Here is a 20,904-nt window from a genome sequence, read left to right as displayed (position 1 = left end):
AAATTCGTACGATACTAGTACATATTTGTATACTCGTACATAATCCTGCAGCTTTTACTCCTAGTGCTGTCATTGGCTACTGCCTCAATTCCTGTACATATTTATCGCGACATTTGTAAATCAGTTGCGCCCCTTCTTGGAAAGTAGTCTGATGTCCCACACACTGTCAGAAAGTTTATATTAATTGCATTGTATTCATTAAAATGATTACAAATTGGTCCCTGTCTGTTCATGTTCCAATGTCCAATGATACATGATGTCTCTCCACACCTCATAACCTACCTCTGTTTGCAAGAGTGGAAAAGCTAATCTGACTTGTCACATGACATCAGATACTCGATTATTTTGTCGTAATCAGATCAGTTACACTGCTGATAACTGTCCCGTTTGCATGTAAATCATGTTATTTTTAAACGAGTTCATATGATTATTGCTTGCTATTAAAGACATACTTTTATTCATAGAAATGCCAACATATCAGTGAACGTATAACATAAAAATGCTTTTAACATTTAATTATGCAACACTCTTTACAGAAATATATCCCACAGTTATGGATAAACTCCCAACATCATCATCAAGTCCTGTGCTGGGCACATTGGGCAACAAGTGTCCTCCAACGTATTCGATCCGTGGCCAAGTTCTCCGCATCTTCCCATGGGACACTGACATTCTTCAGGTCTTCGTGAAACATCTGTCTCCATGTCTTCCTTGGTCTTCCCTGTCTCCTGCATCCTCCTGTTGGTGTCCACTTCATCACTGTCTTTGGGTGGTGTTGTTTGGGCATGCGTCGGATGTGTCCAGCGAGGTGCACCCTTTGCTCTGTCACAGTTTCTGAAAGTCTTCATGTGAAGTCCCACTCCTCCTCAGGATCTCTTTGATATATGCAGAACCAATATTGAAAATAGTGATTTATCTTTTTTCCATATTGTTAAAGCATTTTGTTTTCTCTTTTCAGCTTCATAAACTGTACTTGATGTCTGCCTAATCCCTTCATCAAAGAAGCGTCAGTGTGCATCAGGTGTTTTCCAAAAGGACATATTCATTGCCATCCATTAGTTCTAGTCATGCAGTGACTTCATGATGCAATAGACACATGTATATTTCTGCAAGTGTATATAGCAGGTGTTTGTCCGAACAATTGAAGATAGAGAAAACAATCAATATTTATGGAAATCTTATTGGTGCTGAAAGAATATTACAGAAATGACACACTTGACATACTGGACATTATTCTGAGTTTGTTACCTTTACATTTAGATGGACTTCATGTCTTACATTTAGCTTCATTAAACATTTTATTACAGTGGTCACTATAGTAAATGTCCACCATAACTACATCTATGGTATCATTATATCACTACCTGGTTAATGTAAATGTAATATACCCGTGAATGTATTTTATTGAAGCATTTTCTTACTGACGTTTATAATCATTAACTATTTTAAGTTGCCTTTCATTTAGTTACAATAAAAGTGACCAATAATCACAGGGATATAGAATTAAAGTTGAGAATGTAAAATGTTGTGCTTACATTTTTGCCTATTTGTTCTTTAAAGCGAAGAAACAAATATATTTTCACATAACAAAGTTGAATCTCATCTCTTGGTTTGTAAAAATGTAACTTCATCATAGCGATTTTTTTAACGTTCCTGTATGTGTCACTATAATGGATTGCCCCTGTATCTGGATATTTTTTTTATATATAATTAACTGATTTTTATACTGTTGTGCAGTAGGTTTGGCACTAACTTTGTCTTTTAAACAGTTTGACATTAAATATTGGAATATGCTTTCAAAATTGTGTTCATTCATTGTGATTTTGTTACATTTATTTGAATATAATTGATATACCTTTGATATACTATACATACGCTGTAAATGTTAGAAGCACTTTAGTATGTAATTATCTTTAATTAAAATACTGCAAAACTACCCCTGCTGTAGGCCATTGCTTAGAAAAAAGTTTATCTTTCAAATGTAATTTTGAATCAGTCTAATCAAATATAAACATTTGTGTCATTGATCATGTGATCTCGTTTTTGGATGGTAACCACACAGAGGAGTCTTGTTTTTAAATGTGATTTTATAATTTAATTAGAATGAATACATTACAGCCCAAATATTAAATATTTAAGGTATCTATCCCTACAGCCGGAACCAGAAGAGATCTGTCATCATTTACCATAAATGGGCAAGTAAGTGTGACGCATCTGTTCAGCTGGGTTGTTATTGGCTGTGACTTTATCGCAGAGCTCGCTGTGATTGGACTATCGTTTAACCCATATAAAACGGCGCTTCATGTTACAAAGCATGTTTTGGTGTTATTATTGCGTTAGTTATACATAAAGTTAACTATAAAGTGTCTCTATGTTGTGAGAAATTGCTCCTTTACTGAGATCCCTACCCTAACCCTAAGCATGTCTGCTCATTTCAATGAACTACAGGACAATGTTTCCTGTTCCATTGATAGAATGACAAAGATATCTGGGTAATGTAGTTTAAAACGTTTAGTAATGAAACAATAAATGTTAAATAAAGAATAACTTTAATGGACAACTGGATATCTAAATTTGTTCATTGTGCAAACGTTTATGACATATATGAGGGACAGGCTGAAATTTGATAATTTACTGTGAGTACTTTAAAAATAACCTTTATGCCAGCTTTCCGTATAAGTCAGAAAACTGTGCACAACAGTATTTGGTAAACATAGCATAAGCAGTTGTCCTGCTGATTTTCTCTTTGATACACTAACCGGACTGTGAGTTACAGCCATTTGAAATGTGCAGTTTTTTGCTCTTCTGGGGGCCGTTGCTGGGCCCTTGGGGGTGGAAGTGCAGTACAATCTACACACACTATTACTATTACACAGGAATAATGCACCATTCAGTAAAACAACAAAAAAACATTGCCAACATTTCCTTTTCACCCCCTCTGATTGCTGCTTATATGCCTGACATCAGTAATGTCTATGCTTTCATTTTAAATGCAGTAGGCTAGTAGATGTACTACAATGATCAACATGGATCATCTTCAATTATGCTTGAAGTGTTTATAGCAAGATAGCCACTGCAGCCTCTTGTTATTCACATAGCTTCCCTTTATTTCACTGCAAACTGCTTATACATGCAAGTATGTGCAACTTTTGTTGCATTGTTGTCCCAAATATCACTAACCAGATCTAAATGTGTATGTCCTAAGAAAAAGAATCATGGTAATTAATTACATGTAGTTGTTTTAAAATTAAAATTTAAAATTGTAGTTGTTTTAAACTAAACTAAAGAAATAAGAAATTAACATTTCTCAAATATATATATATTTTTTACTGTACCAAACACCACTTTCAATACACAATATTCACCATACTTTATTACACAATACTTTATTGGAGGACACAGCATAAAGTTGATAAAGTAGCATAAAGACAATGAGATTCAAGATAAATAAAAATGTGTTTTCAAAAATACATTAACATCATATTAATCCATTCACAGCTGCTGAAGCCACAAAATGAGTGCCAGAGAATCACATTCAGTCACCTATACAGAAAACAGATTTGATATTGTGTTGGAAAATAATTATTCATTATCACAGCTAAACTGGTTTCTTGCTCTTCCCTGTACATGTCTCTATCATGTTCATGTTCTTCTTCCTCGTCTAAACAGTTTGTTCAGGTGTACCCTACAGTACAACAGAAGAACAGAAGATGTGATCACTGATGTGGTGTAGCTTTTTCTCAACCAGAGGAAGAAGTCTCAACATCCCATTGTCAGGCGTTCTCCAGTCCTGGTCTGAAAGTAAAGCAAAAAACACAAACAATACAAATTAAGTTGTTTAATGGACAGTCATGTCAGCTTTATGGCTATGTTTACACGTGGAAGGCTATTTTCATAAACGGACATTTCACCCCTCTTCGTTTTAAAAAATAACATCGTGCACACGAACCCGTGTATATGCCGTCCAGAGCATGCCAAACCTGTAGGTGGCAGTGTAACGAGAAGCTCAAGCCCACGTTAGCCAATCAGAATCCCGAAAATAGTCACATACTGTGACGTCAGTTTACATGCAAACGTGCAAACAAAGTTTTCCAAAATCTCCACTTTGGCCCGAGTTCTTAGAAATAATCGTTTTCTGTGATAAAAACTCGGTTTTCGTGTAAATGAGAGGCCAAACCGCAGGGAAATATCTGTGTCTTCACTTCGTGTAAACGGGGCCTATGTTCTGCGATATATTAAGCAGTGATGGGCTACTCTGGCCCTTAGCGTCCACTGTCCTGCAGATTTGGCTCCAACCTCAAACCCTCCTGCCTATTGTAAGTAAAGCTGAAGATTTTCATATGTGCTCGATTAGGGTTGGAGGAAAACTCTCAACCTCAAAAAGGAGAACGCTAAAGGGCCAGAGTTGGCCGTTCCTGATTTAAATTTACAAAGCAGCAGTCAGTACATTATATAATATACACATTGAAGTATTTTATATATATATATTATATATATATATATAATATTTCAGCAAATAATATAAGCTAAGTACTGAACAAAACATTTTTTACCCATATCAACAGCAACCTATTTTAAAAGATCTTTAAGAAAGGCATGGTCTCTTTTGCCTTTGCAAGTGATGCTTGATTTTTTTCAAGACAACAAACTCTTCTGTCACTAGTTTCAAGAGCTTCACTTGGTCAAAAACCAAGTGATAACCTGTACAATGTAAAATTGTCAAAATCAAATTATGTACTACATATTACAGCATTGTTTCAATACAAGACATACCAATGGACTCGCGCACCTTTCTGTCTTCTTTGGGCAGCAGATGTTCCTTCCTCACCCGAAACAAAGGACTTATTCGATTAGCTTGTGTTGATATAAGGACTGGTCTTCCTTCTCTGCTGTAAAACAAGAAAGTCTCTACTTACTCTATGTGCAATTACTATTGTTCTTGAAACATAAATTAAGACAGTTATAATTTACCTTACGATTCAGGAGAGAGCATTTGATGAGTAAATACTGATTGAAATATTCTAGAAACTTTACCTGGGAAGGGCTGATCACGGCAAGATCCGCTGCGAATCACTAGCAGCTCTTGTGAGGGTTGGCTCTTAAAAGAGCTGTTGAGTTTGATGTTGTAGAGATCTAAAGTAATCCTGCAATACAGAAAGTAAGGTCATTTTATTACATTACATGCAAGCAGTCAGTTATACAACTGTAGGATTTATTTCTGTAAAGAGTGTTGCATAATTAAATGTTAAAAGCATTTTTATGTTATACGTTCACTGATATGTTGGCATTTCTATGAATAAAAGTATGTCTTTAATAGCAAGCAATAATCATATGAACTCGTTTAAAAATAACATGATTTACATGCAAACGGGACAGTTATCAGCAGTGTAACTGATCTGATTACGACAAAATAATCGAGTATCTGATGTCATGTGACAAGTCAGATTAGCTTTTCCACTCTTGCAAACAGAGGTAGGTTATGAGGTGTGGAGAGACATCATGTATCATTGGACATTGGAACATGAACAGACAGGGACCAATTTGTAATCATTTTAATGAATACAATGCAATTAATATAAACTTTCTGACAGTGTGTGGGACATCAGACTACTTTCCAAGAAGGGGCGCAACTGATTTACAAATGTCGCGATAAATATGTACAGGAATTGAGGCAGTAGCCAATGACAGCACTAGGAGTAAAAGCTGCAGGATTATGTACGAGTATACAAATATGTACTAGTATCGTACGAATTTGACAACTTGTTAAATCTTGTGAATTATTAAGACTTTGAGACTGTTCATACTGATTGGGCTTTGGGTTTTGTAAGAACAGGTTTAAGAAACAACAAATGCTTGATAAAATGTTTGATTTAGGGTTAAAACCAACACATACGTACCATTGCGAATATTTGTCTTTGCAGCGGTCCGTCTCCTCTGTTTACTTGTCCTCAAACAATAATGGGCTGACTGAGTCCGAAAGGCCCTTTTGGTCTTTTCAGCTGAAAACAGAGAAAATTAAATATCATTATGTATAATATATAGGATTATTTAAAGGAAAAAGTACTGATTTTCCTTACAAATATTGGATGTTACATTATTAAGCATTAAAAGCATGGTAGGTGTTGTGGTTAATATGCATAATTTACTACAATTATCACTTTAAAACTACCAATACTGAGGTAAAAGCATGGTAAGTTTTGTGATTGCTGTCCTTTACTACCCATCACAGTAAAACTAAGGTTACTGAGGTAAAAGCATGGTTAGTGTTGTGGTCACTGTGCATTTACAATAAGTACCACATTAAAACTACCAATAGTGTGGTAAAAGCATGGTAAGTTGTGTGATTACTGTCTTTTTACTACACTTATCACAGTAAAACTAATGTTACTGTGGTAAAAGCATGGTGTTGTTTTTACTGTGCTTCTACTACACATACAACTTTGGAACTAATTGTACAACTTAAAAACCTGATATGAATATGATTAACTGATTGAAGGTCTACTCTAGGCCTACTGTATAGCACATCACGTGACAGACAGTGTTTAATCACCATAGAAACCATTTTCATAGAAAGCAATGAAACGCAAAGCCTCCGTTGAGATGACAGATATAATGCAGTGACTGAACTTGAGCTAATCTGATTAATTTCGACACACAGAAAATACATTATATCAAACATTATTAGGACAGCGTATTTACGACTACTTACCAACATCTGGCACACGTGAACTGATGCCAAATATCGCGAGGTGTTCGGAATGAGACTTCTTCAGCGCGAATTCCTACTAATAAAATATTTTTTTAAATATCAATAAACAGCAAAGCAATCCAGCTTCCCTGGCAATAAGAACGAAATAATATAATTAAAATAAATACATAAACCATGATAAGATCTCGTGAATAAATGTTGATTAAACAGCTTCTCTACTGCAGCCCGATAGGGAGATAGAATCGTGCTTTGATCACGAAAGATGCTTCCCATTGAAACACATTAGTTTAAAAAACGTGCTGGAATTACGAAAATAACGAAATAAACGTGCCCGTGCCACGAATTAATAGATTAAATTACGTGACCATATCACGAACTGCCGTGAGACTGGGTTGTTGGACAACACATCTGTCATTTCAGTTGTATAAAAGTCTCTGCATCAGCACCCTGCAGTCATTGAACGACAGCACATTTAGTTTCACAGTCTCTGGCAACACAGCCAGTCAATGGTCAAAAGTAAAACATATTTCAGAAGAAGAAAGTTTGGAAAACCCAGCTGGAGAACATGCATGAGAAATTACTTCATTTGTCCAGCAACTGAATCCCTGGAAACATTAGAGAGATGTTGCTGGAATGGCATCTCCTCCTGTGTAAAGTGGTTGTACAGAGCAGGCCATTTGGAATAAAATCACACATCTTCTGCCCTAATGGGTAAAGGTGTTTCATGTATGACTCAAATACTGACAAACATCAGTGAGACATTAATTCCAGCTGAGAATGACGGAAGTGAGACCATTATTCATAGCCTGGGCTTCATGTTTTTACATACAGACAGATCCCTTATGATAAACTCAGCACCACAAGCCAAGATGCTCATAAATTCTGAGCTAATTTACCACAACAGGGTGTCTCAGTATGTTTTTTATGCAATTTGTATAAGAGAGAAAAATCTAATTAGCACAATGTGAGATGAAAGATGAGGAGCTCACTATAGCGTAGATCCACTTACACATGCGAAAATCATTAATCTGCCTGTTATGATGGCAGCGATTATTTCCATGGTGCTTGCGGTGCAAATAACAACGCGTACGTGTTTGGAACTGTACATGTATAAACTCAATAACTCTTATTTGATTCAGTAGTCTGGTCATAAGATGTAAATAATTAATTTTGCCACAAATAATGTGAGGGTTGTTAATGCAGGTGACATGTGGAGCTCACATGATTTATAATACCTCGGCCTAAATTGTGGAAGATAAAAAAAACAAGTTTTACACTTACAGTACTTATGTTCAGACCCTGACGAATGTTCACCTCTGGAAGATTTTTTTTTTTTTTATCCCATCACCATCCTTTAGGGAAGTAAAGGTATAATAACTCCTACCATAGCAATGATTACATCTTTTACCTTGGTACACAGTGACTGCATTTTGAGGGGAAATATGCCTAATCAAGTTGTTAGGACCTATGGGTCATGATTTTATTCAGATTTCTGTCTCAGGTGAATTAAGGACAGCTCAGATAAGCTGCTCTAATCATTACAGCACATCTTACAATCAGAAAGAGCACAATAGCCTAAAATACCCCCACCTCACCAGTCCAACAGACGTGCTGGAGAGTGCTGAATGAGAGGCGTAGCAGAGATATGCCCGCAGGATTCTGTGCACTCAGTCAATAAATTACTTTAGCTTCTTTTGAAATTAAAACAGCAAATATAAGTCTTGACTCATGCAATTGTCATCGTCTGCTCTTTCTTTCAGCTCAGAAATCGCTCATTCAGAAAACCATGCCGGCACAAAGTAGCCTATTGCAGTCTCACCGAAGACAACGACACAAATGTAAACCCTCCTAGCATGATTGACTCCAGCTCAGTGTTTAGAGATTATTTGTTCCACCAACTATGCGCATTGGCATTCAGCATGTGTATTATTTGATAGCTAGCATTTAATGAGATGGAAGGGAGTGACCATAAAAATGATTCTGCCATTTGTGAAGAAAAAATGTGTGGCACAGCCATAACTTTACAATGCAACAGTGACATGCTGGATCTGAGCTGTTTAGATATGATTAGAATGATACTTCTCATGTTATCAAAATCATGCATTATGAATTTGAAATCCACCTTATTAAAAGCAAGCTGCACCAAGGACTAGAGGATGGATACCCGACCCGAGCCCGACGGGACCCGCCGGTACCCGACGGGCCGGGCCGGGTTCGGACAGATATTTAGAAATGATGTTCGGGTTCGGGTCGGGCTCGGTCACATCAGCGCGATAAGGCATTGAACATTTTAAATTTAAAACAGCTTATTATGTATGTAGCCGATGTGCCTGATGCTTTCACTTGATGCAAACGTTCGTTTTTGTGATTAAAATACATGTAAAATATTACCATAACATCCGTCTTCCTGTGTGCGGAGCGGACATTTGTTTATGTAGCCGTGACAACGAAACACGTGCATAATGTGCGCGCGCCAAGAGCGCTTGTTGCTCCTCGCGCTGATGCGCTCATCCTGTTGACATTTCCGATTGCCTTCCTACAGTTGCTTAATAAAAGCAGGCTTTCCACACAAACAAACGTACAATTGTCATTAGTATGAGAAAAAAATGGGATTTTAACTGCCGGTCTCGGGTCGGGCTCGAACATAAATATCTTTATGCCTGTCGGGCTCGGGTCGGGTTCGGTTACTCTGTCGGACGCGGGCCGGGCTCGGACTGAAAAATTCGGCCCGATCCGCACTCTACCAAGGACGTTGCTCAGACAATGTTCTCTACTGTATGTATCTGTGTGTAGTGGGATAAACAGTGGATTTAGCATGGTGTTTGTTTTCTAACATGCCATAGGTGCGCAATTTGTCTAATCACATAACTTTTGTGGGTATAAAAAGGGGAATTTTAATCTATGTGTTTAATCCTCATTTTTCTGTGTGTGTTCACCTGTTCCTGTCCCTTTATATGTGTCTTGTGTTTCTGTCTTGTGCTGTGTCTTAAGGCAAGTTCACACTACAGGATTTTAAAACCTCGGGCTGAACTGGGGTGCGTTTCCCAAAAGCATCGTTAGCCAACTATGGTCGCAAGTTCCATTGAACTCTATTGGAAACGACAGAACTTGCGACCATAGTTGGCTTTGGGAAAAGCACCACTGTGCGGTTCACACTACATGACTTGCTCTCTGTGAAATCAGGAGTGTTCAAGTTGTTGAGCTGTTCACACCACACGACACAACGTGATTGATCTTCAACAGGAGGTAACTCACTACACGAGTTGACAACAACTCTATCATCCAATGATTATATCTTGTCTACAAACCACGTTTTGTCACGAAAAATCATGCGATAAAACGAACCGGAAATGACGCAATAAAGCACGCGCGCCACTACCCAGCGATGAAAAACACAAGTAAACAACACGCGAGTCTTTGTTTGAATATGGACGTCAGACAGCAATTAGTGCTGCAAACTGTTTGTGCGATGATTTGCTCTGAAAAAAAACCCCGCATATTTTCCCGGTGACCTCAACCCATGCCTTGCTCTGATTGGCTGTAGCTCATGACATCACATGTGGTTGAGTCGTGCGACAGCTCCGTATATTTAGCATGCTAGATATTTTTCTGGGCTCGGCGACGCGTCTGCGAGAATCTTTGATGCGTTGTTGGCTCTTTCATACTAACAGATTGGCGAGCGTTCATCGGCCGCAAATCCCCCGCGATAACAACCCGACCTGTCGGCGAGCTCAACGATTTGCAAATCGGGCTTAAATCGGGCTTCCCTGTGCCATGTGCTCTCTTATCTATTGTCTGACCCCGCCCATCTTGTTATTGGTTCAGTTTCCCCACCTGTCCTCCCTCGTTACCTGCCTTATTTGCTGTCCCATTTATTCCCCTTGTGTTTGCTGTCCTTTGCCAGATCGTTGTCGCACATCAATGCATGCAGTTGTTACCCTGCCTGTCTGATGAGTCCTGTCGTATGTGTTTCCTGCCAAGTCTAGTCTGTAGTGTTTTCCCCCACGGGGTAGTTTTTGTTTTGTTTTACTTTAATAAAGCTCATCTTCCTCTGCATCCTTAAAGGAGAACTCCGGTCAATTTTAACATTGAGCTCAATTTTTAGTAAATTTGGAGTGCTGTCAATACAGAGAACAACGACAAAAATCGGTGTTGCCTACACTGTGTTATCCTATTTAAAAAATTTGCACCCTGTTGACTTGAATGGGGCAAGTTTTAAACCTGCTTTTATTTCTCTTAACATCCTTGATGTGTCATACAAGTGCCCAGCCATGTTGAGTGATTCCTTCCGAGTGAACACGAGTGAATCTGACTGCAGTAGATGTGAAAGATATTAATAAAAATGATGTTATATCAGCCAGCGCAAATACCTGTATTTAGTTCCTGTTTTCGGTGGAAGTCCAAAGTAATCGATTGTCGAGTTCACGCGCGTGATCATAGTAACTAAACCTATGCGCGTGAACTCGACAATCGACTACTTTGGACTTCGACCGAAAACAGGAACTAAATACAGGTATTTGCGCTGGCTGATATAACATCATTTATTCATATCTTTCACATCTACTGCAGTCAGATTCACTCGTGTTCACTCTGAAGGAATCACTCAACATGGCTGGGAACTTGTATGACACATCAAGGATGATAAGACTAAGAACTGGTTAAGTTTAAAACTTGCCCCATTCAAGTCAATAGGGTGTAAATTTTAAAAAGAGGATAACACGGTGTAGGCAACACCGATTTTTGTCGTTGTTCTCTGTATTGACAGCACTCCAAATTTACTAAAAATTAAGCTCAATGTTAAAATTGACCGGAGTTCTCCTTTAAGTTCTCACTTCAACCCTACCTCAAGCCGTGACAGAAATCAGGCTTTGTTGGTACCATGACACAGCTCATCAACTTTATCTGACAAACTCAGGCTTTGATCTTTAAGCTATGATTACTCCATGAGCGCGAGCACATACCAAAGTGACGTTGGCACCAAACAACCAATCACGTTCAATATTTTTCCGCGGAGGAACAAGAGATATTCATTCAGAATTACAATGAATTTAAACATGTATTTCAAGCTCGAAGTAATACGGTCAATACAGAGAAGACTTGCGTTAATGCGCAAGTTAAACAAATACGTTCTACATTCATGTAAAATCATGTATGTATATGTGTGTGTAATATAGCCTGCCCTATATTTTTATAATATATAAAAAATGTGCGTGTATATACTAAGAAAGATTAATATTCATTGATGTTTAGATGCAACCCCAACTCCAAACGTTCTTGGCAGCAGATAAAGACAAAATATAGTTCAAAGTGGTGGATATTCATTACCACAACCTTTTATTATTTTTGTGAACATTTTATCACAAACACTTGTTTCCAGCAAACAGAAAAAAAGAGTTAAATTCAGAAAACCGGTGGAGGGCCGATTATGGATGGGATTACAGGTGCTGTACAATCTGACCCTGGTGCTGGCTCCTCTAAGCAAGTAACACTGGGTACGTGTGCGATACATTATTTTTTCAAGTTTTAATATGGCTGACTGTATGTTCTGCAGTAGAGAGAAATGCCATGTTGAAGCCAGCACACATGCACACAGAGGTCAGTATGCAGCATACAGGACACCAGAAAAATACTTTACAACAGTTATGCTTTATATTGGCCTACTTTTATTTATTAGGGTGGAGGAAATGGTGAAGACACTCTGGGTGCTTCTCAATATTCCTCCTCGTCTCCTCTCTCCTCCGTCCTCCATCCTATGACCCGGAAACCGATCAAGCTCAGCCATCTTGAAGGACATCTCAATTCTCTAATTGCACCGCGAGGAGGCGGGGATCGAGGAGTGAGGAGGCTTCCAGAGGAGCTATGAGCGAGGATACACAGGTGTATCCTATGCGGAAGTGTTTTATTGACTAAACGTGATGCACGTGTAAATTCTCCTCCCCCTTCACATCGGTCACAATAATTGTATAGTTATATAACTTTATTGCAGTTTATATAAACCGCACATCTCACATATTTCAACAGGGTATCTTGCTTTATTATTATTTATTATGAATTTCTTAAATAACCAAACTTCAACAACACAAGGGCAGATCCTTTGAGCGCTGCTGATGACGCTGTAAAGTGCTCACTCGAGTGATCAAGTATTCCAATATATAAAAAAGCATTAATTCGATTCCTACGTCCTCAATTCCTTTCCTTGCAGCCTTCCCTCGTCCTACAGGGGGTGGAGCTTAGACGCGAGCAAAGGAAGCGAGGAAAGGAAACGAGGATGCACAAATAAGAATTGAGAAGCACCTGTCTGTGTTCTGAGACAGTTGCTGAGGTGAATGCACTTGGCTTTTTATTATGGCAAACATTTGAATGTACCTCAATAGGCTTCAGAAGAAATGTGAACAAGGTAAGAATTTAAAACCCTTGACATAAATTACAGTCCTGTGTTTGCAGGAAGGTTTGCTTTTGTGATTTAATTAGCCTCCAGAAAACTTGTAATGATCATGTTTGTGGTGGAATTATGTTTTAGGTGGAAACAGACTCAGTCAGGGCCCTTTACAAAAGGAGCCTAGAGCTAGACTGTGAGCTGAGGAGGCTCCAAATAAAAAAAGCTGGATTAAACTGATCTCAGTATGTGAACTTATTTAACTTCAGCATGAATCTGTATTAATGCAACTTTCTCTTGCTCTCTTTCTCCCTCCCATCCCACAAAACCAATAAAACAGTTTGATACCTATCTGCAGTTTCAATGTGCTTCTATTAAATGTAATATTGTATGGTGATTGCATCTACATCTGCACCAGCTGGGTGGTCAAGTGTGATCGGGTCAGTTATATTGGGGAGAAGCTTTGTGGTGGTTCTCGCTCCTTTCTAATGGTGGCTATATTGTGTAGAATGGCAAATGCAGCCACTATCTGTGATGCCCGCTCTGCTAACTCTTAAGCGACGAAGACAGTTGAAACGTGCCTTTAGGATGCCAAAGATCATCTCTAACTTCTCTCTGGTTTTACTAAGGGCCACATTAAAGTGGTTCTGTGGCCCTGTCTGAGGGTCCTGATAGGGGGTTATTGTGTAGGTTGTGCTATCCCAATTCAAATTAACAGTGTTTTGTACTGTACCAAATTTAACTTGCTTTCCTCAAAGTGCTGACACAACACACTCACGGAAAATTCATGAGTCATGCCCTGGAGCCAGGCCATTTGGCATCCAAACTTGTGATCATACGTTCATGATCACAAATCATCTGCAGATGAAATGTTTAGTAGATCATTGTTATATCTGTTAATGTTACAATTCATTTAAATATTCATCCCACAGAAAATAATCATCTCATGTACTGTATGTCTACCTGAACATTAAGGCTGTGAAAGGACTTCCTATTAATATAATCTGTCTCATGTTCTCCTAGAGTAGTGGAGATTGCAACATGTGTGTCCAATGACTCTAGGGAATCCTATCATAAGATTAACAGAATAATAAAAATACAAATTCTTAACATGTATTGTATAGTACATTTGTGAAATTTGCCTTTTGAAAGAAAACGTACTCGGTTACTTACGTAACCTCGGTTCTCTCTAGAAGAGGGAACGAGTACTGCGTACTGAAAGTACGCACCGGGTAAAGTCTCTTTGCTTGAGATATTGAAGCCAAAATTTATCCTTAAATTTCCATATCTTGTAAACGCAGTGCAGCAGCAGTCAGACCTAGAGCGGGCAATCTAGCGCGCTCATTGGCTGCTCCGCGGCAACTGCTGCAGCCTACCACTGAGCCCCTGGCGTGACGTCACGCCCAATGAGGACGCTTCGCGCCCTCACGCGGCCAAGCCCGCCAAAATGGGAGTGGCTTAGCGTATATAAGGGGCAGTTCAGGCTGCTAACACTCGATTTTGATCGCTGAAGCGAAATGAGCTCGAAGCGCGACACGGCAGGGAACGCAGTACTCGTTCCCTCTTCTAGAGAGAACCGAGGTTACGTAAGTAACCGAGTACGTTCTCTTACGAGAGGTTCTCTCGTACTGCGTACTGAAAGTACGCACCGGGAACCCCTTGTAAACGCCGTGTGCGCTTAAGCAGTCACTATATGAATCCCAGGGGGGAACGCCCCGGGGGACATGGATAAGTGAAATTAGGTGGCCAACAGAGTGGGCTCGCACCTGTACATAAGCACTATATGAGGGGATATACATACAGAGCGGCACTGCCGGTCTTATATTTGAGCACATCAACCCTTGTAGCGCAGTTCACAAGTGAGTCGCTAGGACTTCTTTTTTTTTTTTTTTTTTTTTTTCAGACTGAAAGGAGTCTAGCCTGCAAGGCGGGGACTTCTAGGTTGTAGAACCTAACAAATGTAGATGGGGAGGCCCAGCCTGCCGCCGTACAAATGTCATGAATAGAAATCCCGCTGGACCAAGCCCACGACGAGGCCATGCCTCTGGTGGAATGAGCCCTAACGCCCAAGGGGCATTGCAGGTCTTTTGACGCGTAAGCCGCAGCAATAGCGTCCACTATCCATCTGGATAGGCTGTGTTTCGAGGCGGCGAGACCTTTGGTGCGCCCACCGAACGAAACAAAAAGCTGCTCCGAGCGCCTGAAGGCGGCGGAGCGCGTGACGTAAATTCTCAGTGCTCTGACAGGACAAAGGAGGTTCGTATCGACCTCGTTGTCTGATGCCGGCAAAGCTGAGAGCGAAATGATCTGTGCTCTGAACGGGGTACCGATCGCTTTGGGGACATAACCATGTCTCGGTTTAAGGATGACTTTAGAGTCATTAGGTCCAAACTCGAGGCACGTAGCACTCACAGAGAGCGCGTGCAAGTCACCCACACGTTTAACTGATGCAAGAGCGATCAGAAACACGGTTTTGAGCGCGAGGTACTTCAAATCCACAGAGTGAAGCGGTTCGAAGGGATGTGCTTTCAGGGCCTCTAGGACCAGGGAAAGATCCCAGAAAGGAACCGAGGGGGGCCGTGGGGGATTCATCCTCCTGGCTCCTCTAAGGAAGCGGATGATGAGCTCATTCCTTCCTATCGCCTGGCCGAGCGTCGACTCGGCGAACGCTGCGATGGCCGCGACATATACTTTGAGCGTGGAAGGGGACCTGCCCCTTTCCAACATCTCTTGAAGGAAGCAAAGCACCCACGAGACTCCGCACGTTTGAGGCTGTAAGCCCTTGTCCGTGCACCATTTAGTAAACACCGACCATTTAGACGCATAAAGCCGCCTGGTAGAGGGGGCTCTAGATTGCGTGATCGTGTTCACGACCCCTTCTGGCAAAACAACGGGTACCCATTGATTATCCATGCATGCAGAGACCATAGCTCTGGATGAGGATGCCAAATCGATCCGCTGGCTTGGGAAAGGAGGTCTTTCCTCACCGGGATCGGCCATGGGGCTGAGTCTGACAGCCGCACCAACTCCGAGAACCATGTCTGGTTCTCCCATCGGGGGGCTATGAGGAGCACCGAGTGACGCATTTCCCTGATTCTCTTGATTACTTGTGGTAACAATGAGACCGGAGGGAACGCGTATAACGGGCATCTGGGCCATGTCTGGGCCAGAGCGTCCTCGTTCTTTGAAAAGAACCTTAGGCAATGGGCGTTGTCTGTCGACGCGAATAGGTCGACTTCCGCCTTGCCGAAGCGGTGCCACAATAACTGGACTGACTGAGGGTGCAGGGACCATTCCCCGAGGGGAACGTTGTTCCTGGACAGTCTGTCCGGTCCGTCGTTCAGGCGTCCTGGCACATGCGTGGCTCTGAGCGAGCGCACGTGGTGCTGAGCCCAGACGAGGAGGCGTTCCGCCAGATCGCAGAGTGCCCTGGATCTGACACCGCCCTGGCGGTTCACGTACGATACCACAGACATGTTGTCCGATCGAACCAGTACGTGGTGGCCCCGCAGAAAAGGGAGGAAGTGTTTCACAGTGTACTCGACCGCTATCATCTCCAGACAGTTTATATGGAGGAGCTTCTCCGTGTCTGACCATAGGCCAAAGACCGGTCTGCCCTCGAATATCCCGCCCCAACCGAGGTTGGAAGCGTCCGTCGAGATAACTTTTCGGTACGAGACAGTTCCCATCATAACTCCCCGCTGATACCAGTCGGTCACAAGCCAGGGCTGCAGAGCTGAAACACAGCTCTGAGTCACTCTGATTCGGTAACCGCCGGAAGCCCACGCTCGGTGGTGTACACGAGCGTTGAGCCATCGTTGCAGGGGGCGCATACGCAATAGACCTAGCCGGAGCACTGCTGCGGCTGAGGCCATAAAGCCCAGCAATCTCTGAAACGTTTTCAGGGGAAACACTTTGTCTTTCTGGAAAGACGCGGCCAAACGCTGAACACGGCGCGCGCGCTGTGTTGACAAGCGAGCCGTCATTGCCACTGAGTCGAGCTGTATTCCCAGAAAGGAAGCTGACTGACGGGGCAGCAGTGAGCTCTTGGTCCAATTGACCGTGAGACCCAGGTTTTCCAGATGACTGAGTAGCACAGCTCTGTGAGACACAAGTTCCGCCTCTGATTGTGCTAAAATCAGCCAATCGTCCAGATAGTTCAATATTCGCATCCCCTGACGCCTCAGGGGAGCGAGCGCCGCGTCCATGCACTTCGTAAATGTACGGGGTGCTAAAGACAGGCCGAACGGCAGGACTGTGTACTGATATACCTGACCGTCGAAGGCGAATCTCAAGAATGGCCTGTGACGGGGTATGATCTGAATCTGAAAGTACGCGTCTTTCAGATCGAGAGAAATGAACCAGTCCCTCGGGCGAATTTGCGCGAGGATTTGTCTGGTCGTGATCATTTTGAACGGTCTTTTCATAAGAGCTTTGTTCAAATGTCTCAGATCTAATATAGGTCTGAGCGCTCCGTCCTTCTTGGGCACGAGAAAATAACGGCTGTAAAAGCCTGACTCGCTCATAGAAGGACGTACCGGCTCTATCGCCCCCTTGCATAACAGTTTTGCTATTTCTGCGCGAAGTAGGTGTGCTACTTCTGGGTTCACGCTCGTCACTGTACGGGCTCGGAAGCGCGGGGGACGGCGAGCGAACTGCAGTGTATAGCCTTGTCTTACAACCTTCAGCACCCATTCTGACACGCCCGGGATAGCTTCCCATGTTTTCGCACGCATAGCTAGGGGCAGAATGGTCTCCGCGTCCTGAGCGCCGCACTGCGCGGGCTCGAGGAACTGAAACGGAGGTATCAGCGCGGCGCGCGCGCCCTCGTTTGCTGAGTAATGCTGCTCGCTGGTCACAGCAGCCTGCCGTTTCGCATTCAGTAACTCGGTCGCTAGGGACGGAGAATAGTCTGTGGCGCGAACAGCGGTGCTTGTGAGCGATATGGGGGGAACAGTGTTCGTCAGTGAGCGTGCGTGCTCGTGAGCACGTGCGGCGCTTATATCTGAAACACGGCCTATTGGCTTTATTAGTTTCGCCCCCCGTGATAACTGTACAGCAGAGCGGACATTTTGTAGGTGTGGGCACTGGGACGTGGGCACAAATCCTACATTTAACACTCGAGCGGCACGTGCCCGCTTTATATGAGTGGGCTCTGTGACAAACCTGGGGGGCGTGCTTGTGTGTAGGGGTGAACACATTGGAGTGGGCACATTTTCTACACATAGAACACAATCGGCGTGAGCCGTATATACAGACATTACACTCTTTTTGTGATTTATCTGGGTCGCCGTGAAAACGGCGTTTGTGTGCAGGCGAGCGTGTACTGTGAGTGGCTCGTTGGCTGCTAAATACACAACTGCAGTAGCCTTGTTTAAGGGGACTGACAGAGCGGCTAACTTTGATGGCGGTCCGGCGGCGGCGGCGGGACTCGCGCATCTTTTCCTCTTCGCGATGGCTAGGAGGATTTCGCGGCTTCAGGCTTCAGCACGATCTTCTGTCGCGGTCCCCGGGGGGGAGGCGGTCTGTGACGGCTGTTTGAGCGCGATCGAGGGCGGCCGCCCTGTCGCTGCTGCGAAGCTGATGGAGGCTGCGATGGGCGTTGTTGCGATGAGCTTCGTGCAGGAGGCTGCTGGGAGCGGCCTGCAGCGGAGCTAACGCGTCGTGGGAGGAACAGCTTCATGGCTTGAGACGTTTTCTGTACCTCAGAAAACCTTTCCACGATCCCGGTCACCGCAGGGCCGAAGAGGCCGGCGGGGGAGAGCGGGGCGTTGAGGAACACGGCGCGCTCAGACTCACTCATCTCGGCGAGCGTCAGCCAAAGGTGCCTCTCCGTTACCGTGAGTGAAGCCATGCATCGTCCCATCGCCTGTGCTGCGGATTTCGTGGCGCGGAGGGAAAGATCCGTCGCGCTGCGCAGATCCGTCACGATGTCCTGAACCGGGCGTTTCTCGTCCAAACGGCGGAGGAGTTCGGCCTGGAGGATCTGGAGGACAGCCATGGAATGCAGGGCGGAAGCGGCTTGTCCGGCGGCGGCGAAAGCGCGGCCGACAAGGGCTGAAGTGGTCCTGCAGGCTTTCGACGGGAGGGCAGACTTTGAGCGCCATTTTGGTGATGGCGGGCAAAGATGCACTGCGACCGCCTCTTCCACTGGGGGAATCCGGCTGTAGCCTTTTTCGACGGCTCCGTCCACTTGGGAGAGAGTCGAGGAAGCAGGGGAGCGGAGTCTCGCGGAGAATGGAGCATTCCACGATTTAGAGAGCTCGCTGTGGAGCTCCGGCAGGAAGGGTGCTGACCTAGAGGCAGGCGCTAGGCGGCGGCTAGGTAAAAAGCACCCATCGAGCCTGTTGGGCGCGGGCGCCTCCGGTGGAGACCAGTCCAGGCCCAGTTGGTCGACGGCCATGGTGAGGAGGCGGATGAGTTCGGCGTCCACATTAGACCGGGCCTTGCCAGGTTCCTGCGTCGAAGAGGAGGTGGAGTGTGTAGATCCAGACCACTCTTCACTGTCCGACGCCAGGAGAGAACAGCTGTCGATGGCGTCGTCCCCCGCCTCGTCCCCTGTGTCGACGGCAGTGAGGGCCGAAGCCGTCATCTGCGCGTCGGGAAGGGGGGGCGGTGAAGGGGAACGCGAAGCTCGAGGGTTCCGGCGAGCGTTCGCGAGCGACGGGCTCCGGGAGTCTCTGGGCACGGCGCTTCTTCTTCCGCGGGCCACTGGAGAGAGGCGGAGCGACAGCTTCGACGTTGAAGAGGGCGAGTCGAGCCCGCAGGGTCGAAATCGCCATCTCGTCGCACTCGATGCAGCCACCCGTCGAGAGAGCGATGGCTGCGTGGTCTCGGCCCAGGCAGAGAGCGCAGATCACGTGGCGGTCTCCGTCGCTGAGCGCGGTTCGGCACGAACCGCAGGAAAGACGAGGCATTTTTGTACAAACGCCTTTGCTCTTTTAGGACGTGAGTCGCGGCGGCGAGCTCACGGAGAGGTTTGGAAAAGGATACTTTGTCGCCGGATAGCGTAGCTGGCACGGACGGCTGAAGGTGGCGAAGACGGCCGGCTTCCTCAGGCGCTGTCCTAAGCTGGCTGGTCGCTGGATTCGACGGCGGCGGCTTCTCTCGGAGGTCAGCGAAGCGTAGAGCGTCGCTGAAGAGATTAAAATCGAGTGTTAGCAGCCTGAACTGCCCCTTATATACGCTAAGCCACTCCCATTTTGGCGGGCTTGGCCGCGTGAGGGCGCGAAGCGTCCTCATTGGGCGTGACGTCACGCCAGGGGCTCAGTGGTAGGCTGCAGCAGTTGCCGCGGAGCAGCCAATGAGCGCGCTAGATTGCCCGCTCTAGGTCTGACTGCTGCTGCACTGCGTTTACAAGATATGGAAATTTAAGGATAAATTTTGGCTTCAATATCTCGAGCAAAGAGACTTTACCCGGTGCGTACTTTCAGTACGCAGTACGAGAGAACCTCTCGTAAGAGAACAATTTATTCATGTGATGTCACCCTATCAAGCAGTTCGCAAAGATAAGATATTCCTTCCGTGGAAAATCTGTATCTTTCATACAAGTTACTATCAGGAAAGGCAAGGGGATTTTGTCTGTCCCTAAAAACTTTCTCTACGAAGTGCTCATCTAACGATTTGCGCTGAGATGTCCACAGGATTTGAAAAAAATGGGAAATCATTGCAACAGACACTGGGAATAAATTACGTCACCTATGTTTTTTTGCTCACAGCTGATTGGTCAAACTTCAGTCTGAGATCTCGGATCCAGAACATAACCTGCCCCGGAGCAGTTTAGCTGTGCAGCGTAAGATACCATGGCGACAAACACCGA

The 20,904-nt window shown here is 44.0% G+C and overlaps 2 long non-coding RNA genes across 6 annotated transcripts in view; one reads left to right on the top strand and one right to left on the bottom strand.

The window, feature by feature from the left end:
* Nucleotides 1-1,742, top strand: part of LOC306992347 — a 162,962-nt gene extending 161,220 nt beyond the window's left edge. For 2 of the 3 annotated variants that reach the window (XR_013796263.1, XR_013796264.1), the window contains exon 4: nucleotides 537-1,742. This is a non-coding gene — a long non-coding RNA (uncharacterized lncRNA). The remainder of the gene's footprint in view (nucleotides 1-536) is intronic. The other variant, XR_013796265.1, reaches the window with a different exon arrangement.
* A 1,727-nt stretch (nucleotides 1,743-3,469) lies between these two features.
* On the bottom strand, nucleotides 3,470-7,043 carry LOC307012491. Of its 3 annotated transcripts, none has more exons than XR_013800625.1 (5): nucleotides 6,710-7,043; nucleotides 5,898-5,999; nucleotides 5,035-5,144; nucleotides 4,774-4,889; nucleotides 3,471-3,795 (listed from the first exon to the last, which is right to left on the bottom strand). It is a non-coding gene; the product is annotated as an uncharacterized lncRNA (long non-coding RNA). The 3 variants fall into 3 exon arrangements; XR_013800626.1 differs by having other exon boundaries at nucleotides 4,790-4,889; XR_013800624.1 differs by having other exon boundaries at nucleotides 3,470-4,889.
* Nucleotides 7,044-20,904: the final 13,861 nt, after the last annotated feature.

This window comes from Phoxinus phoxinus, assembly GCF_949152265.1.
Source record: "Phoxinus phoxinus genome assembly, chromosome: 2".
Lineage (NCBI taxonomy): Eukaryota > Metazoa > Chordata > Actinopteri > Cypriniformes > Leuciscidae > Phoxinus > Phoxinus phoxinus.
Note: the sequence above shows the minus strand (reverse complement) of the source record. Positions and strands in the feature narration are given on the sequence as shown.